This window comes from Orbicella franksi, chromosome 12 (genome assembly GCF_964199315.1).
Source record: "Orbicella franksi chromosome 12, jaOrbFran1.1, whole genome shotgun sequence".
Taxonomy (NCBI): Eukaryota; Metazoa; Cnidaria; class Anthozoa; order Scleractinia; family Merulinidae; genus Orbicella; species Orbicella franksi.
Genome location: NC_138156.1, coordinates 20,806,262 through 20,816,552, shown reverse-complemented (window position 1 = coordinate 20,816,552; position 10,291 = coordinate 20,806,262). Strand labels below are relative to the sequence as shown.

The 10,291-nt window shown below is 36.6% G+C and overlaps 1 long non-coding RNA gene across 2 annotated transcripts in view; it reads right to left on the bottom strand.

Annotated features, from left to right (window-relative positions):
- Positions 1 to 21: 21 nt before the first annotated feature.
- LOC145462762 (uncharacterized) overlaps positions 22 to 10,291 on the bottom strand; it is a 13,961-nt gene continuing 3,691 nt past the window's right edge. For both annotated transcript variants that reach the window (XR_014041256.1, XR_014041255.1), the window contains exons 3-4: positions 7,120 to 7,211; positions 22 to 660 (exon numbers count right to left, since the gene is read on the bottom strand). This is a non-coding gene — a long non-coding RNA (uncharacterized LOC145462762). The remainder of the gene's footprint in view (positions 661 to 7,119; positions 7,212 to 10,291) is intronic.

Here is a 10,291-nt window from a genome sequence, read left to right as displayed (position 1 = left end):
GAAACTAGTCGGAATGTAGGCTATCTCTTTTACTATTTTTTGACTATGTAGGGTTGCCAAAAAGAAAAAAAATTCTGCGATTTTGAACAGAGTCTAGGCAGAAAACAAACATATACTTTGAATTTTGATGGGACAAATCCGTTGCACAAGGCAAGATTTTTCCTGCCAAAAGACTTAGTATATTTTTGACTCAAAACCAGACACCATTCAAAAGCACAGACTTTTTTTCCTAAGGACAATTTTCCCGCCAAAAGACTTAGTTTTTTTTTTTCGACTTTATTTGGTTCCTTTTAAAAGCGCAGTATTTTAACCGAAAAAACTTTTCCCGCCAAAAGACTTAGTATATTTTTGACTCAAAACCAGACACCATTCAAATGCACAGACTTTCTTTCCCGAGGACAATTTTCCCGCCAAAAGACTTTGCTTTTTTCCGACTTTGTTCTGGTCCCCTTTAAAAGCGTAATAATCAAAAAATAATATCACGTAAAAGACTTACTAGTTTCTTTTTCCGGGTCGCTTTAAAAGCGCAACTTTTTAACCCCAAGACAATTTTCGCGCCAATGGACTTAAATGTTTTTTTTTTCTTTTTTCGCTTGTAAAGAGCAAATTTTTTTTCCTGTTTTTTCCTCCTTTCTTGAGCTCCTCACGTTTTATTTCAACCTGAAAGAAAAAAGGAAGAGAATCTGTAAATATGACTTCGAGATAATACTGGATCAAAATATAGAGACAGCTATATCCTCAAGTTGTGCGTCTTTGTGGTTCTGAGAGCTTTATAACATACATTGCATTTCAGCAACGATTTCCTTGTACCCTCAAATCACTAACTTTACAATGGCCCATACTATTTTGTCAAGAGACTTCACTTAAAACACAACCCAATCTGGGCAATAAAACAACGAAGACTTCATAGCCTAACTTTAAAGGGATTTATAAATAGAACAGGTAATTGACATTTATTTTCTACTTATCACTTCAGCAAAAGTTCAAACAAAGTTACAAGAGTTTAGTTTTAAAAGAAATAAAATATCTGAATCACACAGTGAAATCCCAATTTTGATTTCTAAATTCATCAATAATGCATTGTAATAAATCTGCATAGTCAAAGTAACGAGAGTTTGGCAGAAATGAAAATTAAATCGTTTTGAAAATTGGCAAGTCGTTTTGAACTCCATTAAAAACCAACGATCAAACTACTGAGTAGCAAAGTGGAATCACCATTTTAATTTTCTGCTGATCAATAATTCGTTTTGAAAAGCCTTATTGTGAAAGTAATTGGAATTCAGTAGAAATCGAAACTAAGTCTCTTTGATTGAGGTGATACACAATTGACATTTTGGAACTTGAAAACACTCGCCCCCCCTGCCCTGTAGGACTTTTGAACACCAAAGTGCAGTCACTAATATTTTTTTTTTACTTCATCAACAATTCATTTTAACACTTGCACACTGCACTTAACTGTTGATTAACAGATTAAACAAAGCAAAATATTTCAAACTTTTTCATTGCCAGTCGTCATGTTTTCCAAGTATCTTGCAGATTTGGGTAACTTGCAAAATGTATTGTTTTCAAACTCATGCTGAAGGGATAAGTGTTAATAAATAAACTGAATGGTGAAGTCATATTTGTACCAATGGGCCACTGTACAGTTACTACAAATACCACAAACATGCATAGCCGAACAGAGGACAACTGAAAACTAACAGACATCGCAAACAATAACATGCATTCTAAATAAATTTGTTGAAAGTGGATAACACCTCAGATAAGAATGTTAATAATAATGTGAATAAACATAAACAAAGAAATCTTCAAATAAAATTACAGACAAGCCACAGAATTTGTAAAACAGCTTTTCAGAGAGTAATATCAGTTACCTAATAATGCTACTATAGTTCTCAACTGTTACAATCACTGCTAAAATCAATCAGTCCTTAAAATATTTTGATAAGGAGTCCTCAATTTAGTAGTTACTCGATTATCAATTTGCCAAATTATATTCACTTTCTCAGCAATTAATTTATCAAGACACTGTAGCCACAACAGCAGAGTTTTTGTTCAGCATGTCAATAAAAATTGATTGGACTACAAAATGAAGTCACTTGTTTGTTATTTTGAAATGGTTAAAAGAGACGGTCACTCCAAAAAATGGAAATAAATGTATATTTTTTGTCAACGCTAATAAAACCACTCAGCCACTCACTGAGCTTTCAGCCTCTAAAGTGCAGGTTTTCCTTATGAAATTCCTCTCCAAGGAAGCCCAAAATTTGACATTGTTGTCGCCATTTTGAACAATACTCAGCAGCCAGGGTTCATTTCCGTTGCATCATTCTGTCCAAGAGATTTTTTCCAAATGGCTTCCAACTAGCCTTTTAACTACCACTCTGGGTTATGGCTGCTCTTGAGCCAGATTATTTTGAGTCAAGCATGCTCCAGACTCAAAAAGGATAGCATTGAAGATTGTGAAGCAGATAATCACTTGGAAAAAATACATTTTGATGTAAGTCAATTGCAGGTTTTTCTCCTTCCTGCCAACTTCAAGTCGAACGGAATGACGTCACATAAACACAAGTACAGTTTGAAAATGGCAGCCTCTGATGTCGCTTCTTTTGAGACAAATTTCTTCAGGATAGCAAGCACTTCAGTGGCTGAAACTTCGGTAAAAGGAAAAACCTGAATGTTTACTTGCTACAGGCAAAGACAAAAAAGTAGGCTTTTTGGAGTGACCGTTTTTTAAGTTGAAAAAAATCCCTTGACTTCTGATGTTGAGTTTCATTTTTCACTAGCTAGAAAAGAAATTTTTGGGAAAATTTTTCTTTACAATTGGACTGCAGAAATGTTTTAAAATATACATGCACATGTGGAACAAGAATGAATGAAATGATAAGTCATCTACATTCAGAAATGTTCTCACTCTCCTGAAAAATTACTGTATTTCCTCAGTTGGCCCCTTCCCTCTGTAAAGAGTCCAACCTGCCCATTTATTTTTACTTGTTGTTCAGTACCCCTATCAGGGATAAAAGCAGAATTATATCCTCCAGCCCCACCTCCCCCCCCCCAAAAAAAAAACATTCTCATCATCCCTGTGTCAAAGATCTATTGACCCATCCATGGAATTCCTTCTTGACAAATTGCCTTAAAGTTTATCTGCAACCCTTCAACTACAAGAAATTGAAGTTTTGTAGATTTTTTTTTTTTTCTGAAGGCAAGAAAGCATACAATGTACATACCCCTAGGCGTACTTTGTTACATGTACCTATGAACTGGCAAGATTGCCATGTTGTAGTATGCTTCTCTCCTCCCCCTTATTACACCTATGTCAATCTATTTTTTATTCTAATGATCTAAATGGCAGGGTGTTGTCCATAATGTGAAACCAATCAGGGGCACATGTAGATGCCAGGCCTTCTGATAGGGTGCGATGAAAAATTGCAAATTATGCAAAATTTGTAGGGCAGATTATGCGATTAGAAAGGCCAATTATGCGATAAATAATGTAAATTACGTGATTTTTTTCTGAGCAATTTTAAGCCTGTTTTATAAGGTTTCAGGATAGGAAAAACACTTTTTTGCAGCCCTAAAGACATTTTGAACACAAAGGAACAGTAATTATGCATCTTGATCAACATTAGTTGGGATAAATAAAAAAATGAGGTCTTCTGCACTATCGGTGCACCACGTTAAAAGTTGAAAGGACACAGCTAACATGCCAAATGAATGATCAATAATTATTGATATTCTTGCATGCTATGATTAGCTTCTTACGCTTTGTTTTTATGTGCAGTATTATATTTCTGAATACAACAAACCAATGAATGAGTTGCCAGTAATCGGATACCCGTGTTTGCGAAAAGAACTCTGGGATCGTCAGGGGGCAAACATTGCAAGTCGCCAGAAGGAAATGTATGGCGAAAAGTTGTTTCGACGCCCAAAAACATGGTTTTGGAGAGAGATCAACGCTCTTTCACCGTTCTTTTATCGCAAATTGATTTTGGCAATTTTGATACATGGAAAATGTAAGTTTTTGTTTGAATAACCGTGAAATAAGTGAAACAATTTACCGATAAACTCCCTTTTGCTTGCGTGAGGTTTATTGTGAAATACATTGAAGAGAATATTGAAAATTTCAATACACGCCTGATCTCGAGAGGCTACCCGGAGCAAATGGTAGAAAAGACCCTCCGAGAAGTTAAATATTAGGACAGAAAAGAAGCTCTAAAACAGAAATCGAAAATTGTAGAATGAACTACTACCCTTTGTGTCGGGCTATTTCACTCAACCGTCAATACCAAGCTTTGGAAAGCATAATCACGCACAAATGGCACTTTCAAATACAAATACTTAGAGATATATTCAAGGAGCTACCCTTGATCTGTTATAGAATGGAAAATCACTCAAATACCTGCTTGTAAAAGCAAAACAAAGGCTTTGAGCAACACAGTAGCCACACAGCATGAGTCGCGCGGACTCATTTGTCATTAAATCAACCCCTGACAGTACAATGATCGCCACCGGGCTTATTTCCAGTATTATTTGTACGACTGAGCTTTCAAATAAGCCAAAAGTAGCCTGTACACAACTTAAAAGGCTTTACTGGGTTATTCCTCCGTCTCGATTCATACCTAATTAATTTTGTAATATTTTCAGACCATTACGCGATGTAAATTTCACAATAAACCTCACGCAAACAACGGAGTTTATCGGTAGATTTTGTCACATATTTCACGGTTATTCAAAGAAAAACTTACATATTCCACATATTAACATTGCCCAAATCCATTTGCGATAAAAACGACGGCGAAAAAGCGTTGATCCCTCTCAAAAATCGTTTTCTTGTACCTCGAAACAACTTTTCGCCATACACTTCGTTTCAGTGACTAGCAATGTTTGCCCCCTGACGATCCCAGAGTTCTTCGCGCAAACACGGGTATCCGATTACTGGCAACTTATTCATTTTTTAAAATTTATTTTGCAAGGATCATCAATTAAACCACCATTGAATTTTCAGTTTTTAAACACTTCATCCTGCTTCACAATAATATTATTCAATCCATAATTAAGCAGGCAGATCATAAACTTATATAAAACCCCACAGTACATGTAGGTTAATTTATAACATATGCCAGTCTGTCAAACTCACATCTGATCTCATAATAGTATTGTATAACAAAACTAACTTGAACATAACAAAACAGTCTTTCTCCCTGTAGACAGTAGTTGAAAATCAAAGGGGAGTCACGACTGAAATTTTTTGGTCAAATCCAGGGGAAATTAGAGTAAACCAACTCGAGTTAGCCGGGTTCTACTGTACAAGTTGACTGCGGGAAATTTTGTCACGAACAAAATTTTCTTCAACATGTTTCAAAAATCTCACTGGTTAAAGTTTGCAAGGTGACGAAAACATACCACGACCAAACGTCTACACAGATGAATGTAGCCAGTAAAACAAGCCATTTGGTTAAAAATGTCGACCCATTTCCAGCTTAACAATTAACAAACCATATTTACAATCGAATGTATAAACTCCATCGAGTCCAATTATGCATATATCAGCCATTCAGTATCGCGTAATATCAGAAGGCCTGACATGCGTATTTCTCACATTATCACAGAACAATCTCTTCCACTGATCCTAAGGCCTATCTGTATAAGTACCCCAACCCAACCCGTGCCCAAGTACAATTTTTTCGACAACGATGAAAAATTGCAGTTTGCTTAAGTTTTTGGAAGGGGAGAAGGAAGAGGGAGGGGGTGTTAAATGATGAATTTTCGTCAAAATTTCCTTTCAACTCCCTCTATCCAGTATCCCTTAAAATTAGCCCCAATCTCTTTCTTTTTCCTATTTTGATCCATATGGTGAGCAATCATATTATAGTACAGTGTAGCCATGAAACAGCTGCTCAGCACTCTTTCAGCCATAAATTTCTGAGCCCTTTCAGTTGAGATCAAAAAGGACAGAATTTCCTGGTGGATTGTTTTGTACAATCCCAGCACTTTGAATTGGTTGATTATAATTATTGAGTCTCCATTCTAAAAAGTACGTCTCTCCAAATCTCCTTTTCAACCTACAAATTGCAGTTTTGATTTTTGATATTACTGTTAAGCCTGCTTCCCCTCTTACATACATGTATGGGCAAAAATCAGGAAATCTAAAAAGGGTTTCAAGGAGGAAATACAGTAAAAACAAAAAATATAACCAAATGAAATGCTATCCACTTGAAAACTACATGTAGGGTAATTTACTTACTGAGCCAACGAAAGCACTTTAAATTATTTACATGTCTGTGGTACTTCAAAATTAAGAGCACAACTTGGTTTACATCAAGGAATGCAATGATCAACTCAAAACTAATCCTTAACCTGGGGAACCCTGGGAAATAATAGTGAATCATGAATAGGTGAGGGGAGGTGGAGATGGAATTGAGGAATACATTACAGTATGTCCCAGTCTGAGGTGGCCAAAGGAACAACTGTCAAGTTGCCAACCACAAAGAAAAAAAGTGGACAAATATCGTTAAGTAGTTTGTCTAGTGTAAAAGCACTGATGCTTTGAGAACCTGTCAAGCCATTGTGAAAACATAGTAATCAGTGACTGATCAGTTATGGTCTGATTCAAATGGTATACTGTTGGTGAAGTTTGTGTTGAGGCTGGTTGAAGAACATCATGTGAGTTCTGTTGAGGTCAAGAAATACTGTAGTGACTACTGTAGAGGTGATGAGTAGTTGTTGGTATAAGTTGAGTAGTGTCGGTTCTCAGTTAGTTTGGGGGTCACTTATTGAAAGTGTGTTGCATTATAGGTTTTAATTTGAATGGAGTTGGTTCAGTAGTTTGGTCTAGTTATTTTTTTTTTCAAAGGTACAGTACAAAAGGGAACCTTCCCATTTTCTAGATTTATTACCTGAACTTTCCCTGATTTTGAAAAACGTAAATTTCCTGACTATTGTGGATCCTATAATAATAGTGCATTAATTAATAAACAAAAAAAAGTGGTGCATTTTAATTCTTTTTCTGCTGTAGAATTTGATGACTTGGGCACCCTGTAGGGATGCACTTGGAGGATTCCCCTGAAGGAACCGAGTTAAGTTTTGATTTGATCATTGCACAAGAACACAAGTGTTTACCTGGTCCTAGATTGCAAAAAAAATCATCATTCTAGAATAAGCTTGTGGATAGTATCCTCCTCCTGTGTTGTCCTCAGTTATTTTGTCTTCAGCTGTTCAAAAGAAGAAATAGAAAAATTTAGATACTGTACAAATGTTCATGGTGTACTGGCATAACACCAGGTGAAATGGTCCCCAGATTAAGAAGCCTTCCCAAAGTCCTGGAGTTATGATCTTGAACACAGCACTTTACTCAAACAGTAACTTACTTCACCAAAACAATGTGGCATGATAACAAGGTGACCATAAGGTGGGGTTCCACTGTACTAGACTAACATGATGCAATGGCAATAACCAAGGGATAAAGAATAATTTGAGTTCCGTGCAAGATTTATTAAACATGTATGTTATACATGTAGTTACTATAACCTATACAAAAATTAATGATTAACTTAAGGTAATGATACCCCTATGAAAGTAACAATTAAATTTCATCACAGTTAACAGATGCTGGAAGTAGCAACATTCCAAAAGTAAATTCCAGGCCAAATGGACCCGCAAGTAGGGGCAAGCTCAAAACTTGGGTCTACTTGCGACTTCGTTTGGCCAAACCTTGGGTGCACTTGCGTTGACCTGTGATGACTTGTGCTCACTTTGGTCAACATCAAATTTGCACGCAAGTCGATGCAAGTTTTCACAGTTAGGCTACCCACTGTAGTCAGTTACATGTACATACATGTATCACATGTGATCACTGATGGAAAATAAATATACAGTGACAATTAAATAAATACAATATGACAGATCATTAATTATTCAAAGTGAGGTGCCAGCACTTTAATCCTTCATTTCTTTGGTTACATTTATTTCTCTGTCAAGTTCTGGCATCAACTGATTTGTGAAATGTGTTGCAATTTACCCCACTACTACTGAAACTTTTTAAGTGTTAATAAAAAAATCACCAAATGAATGAATGCATTTTGTTGTTATCAAGGGTTACATTAACAATTACAGCAGGAGGGCAACTGGTTTTCACAAGAAGGCAAAATTCTTTCAATTGAACTTCTTCAGAAGAAAACCTTTTCTGTAGATGGTCAAACTAGGCTGGCAAAATCATCCTCACAGCTGATCGATTTGCCTGCTGCCTGGCACCTAATGAAACCCCTGATTTACAATTAAGGGACAGTGTCATAGTCTGTGCATGTGTGAAGTCTCGAACATTGTTACAGAATTCTGTGTTCAATACACCATTTGAAAACTCAATGAATGCAGATTCTTAAGATAACGAAGATACATGTAATTGGTGCAGATTGCAGAAAAAACCATGCCCTTCCATCTTCATCTAAATCCCCTTCTTGGTTTTGGAAATTCCACAATGCTTAGGAATTCAATAATCATTCAACTGCCCCCTTGCCCCCAAGTGTTTACTTTTTCTTTACAACTGATTTGAAAGGTCCTCTCTATTTCCAGACACCTAAAATTTGCACCCAAATTCACCCTTTGACTCTCTCTCCTTTTCTAACCTGAAACTTAGCTACATGACCCGTAGCCTGCAGAACAGGCAGATTAGCAGGGCAGAGAGCGAAACGCGATAAACAAGCACAAAGTGCGAAGCGCGAGACAAAAAAATCTGCCTGTAGTCACACCACTATTTATGCTCTTAGGCCCCCTTGAAATGATTGGCATGAAAGAATGAGATTTTATTGGCATGAAAAAATGTCTCAAGTAACCAATTTACAAATGTATACATGACGCAAAACAGTCAACAGACGTGAACATCTAAATTTAGCTAAATTAAATCATGTGGTACCAGAACGAACAAAGGAGGTATAAACCTAAACATCAAGCTCAGGAGATAAAAAGCTTGAACAGATTCAAGATGCAAGAAACATCACTTTGACAACACAGAATGGATCTCTAACATTCTCGAAGAAACGCTATCTAGTACAGCAGTCTCTGGCGACGCTGGACAAAGCTAAAATATGATCCGTGGTAACAAGCCACATAACTTTACACAGTTTTAATCTAACAACCGGGCCTGGCATCACAATATAGAATACAAGTAATCAACATGATCACCAACTTGTCCCTCCAGAGAGAATAAAAGAAATGGAGCAAGACAAACCACACTTTGTAACTTGACACACCGCAAATTACTTTACAGAGGTGTCAAACTCCAGGAAGTGATAGATGACAGCTGAAACCATGCAGAGCTCGGACCTCTAACAGGCCAACGGCTCTCCTCGACTTTTAAAAAAGTCCTCCTGATAAAAGAGTACCCTTCAGAAACAAATGAGGAGCAAAATAAAAGGTCGAGAGGCTGGAATTTATAAGAGAATGCAAATGTAAAAATGTCACAAGCTGTAGGAGTCTGTGTGGGTCTGTCACCCAATTTAACACATTTTGGTTCTTCTCATGTCTGACTTCACATGGCTTAAAGCAACCAATCAGCAAAAATCGGTCACCAAGTGAACAGTTGCAAAAGCATAAACAATGGTGTGACTACAGGCGGATTTATTTCGTCTTGCGCTTTGCGCTGGTAGGCACATTTTCTTTTCTGCCCCTGTTCCGCGGGCTACATGACCCATTAAAATACATGCACTATGTCAAACATTTTGCTCAAAGGAAATTCCTGAGAAACACTAAAAAGCAAGCCCAGCCACCTGCACCATACTTATTTACCAATTCTGACAGGGGTTACATATCAGCAGTGACAGACTGAACCACATTTTCATTCACGATGCTTTCAAGACTGACAGAAAGACACAAAGCTTATGAGGGCTTACTCTTCTTTCACATATTTATCAAACACATTTTCCTGATTGCAGTTGCCTCTTGTTCACACACTGCAGCTAGTTTCCACTTGTTCCACTAATCATCGCTATATTGAATTTGCCAAACAAACTTGAAAAATTCAGCCTAAACTTTTTAAGATGTAGACCAAACTTACCACATGCACAATTCATTACACAATCTCTTTAAGTTTCGTGGAAATCTTTCAAATCTACATATTCTTTAACATTGTTCAAAGAGGAGGGATTTACTTAGAAAAAAGTCAAATAGTTTTAGCTTGTTGTGATTTTAATTTACATGTATCATTGTTTTAAATGTACTAATTACTAAATATCTGCTTATTGTAACAATTTCAGGGCATAAAATAGCAATTCTCTGGTCACCAATGACATCTAAAATC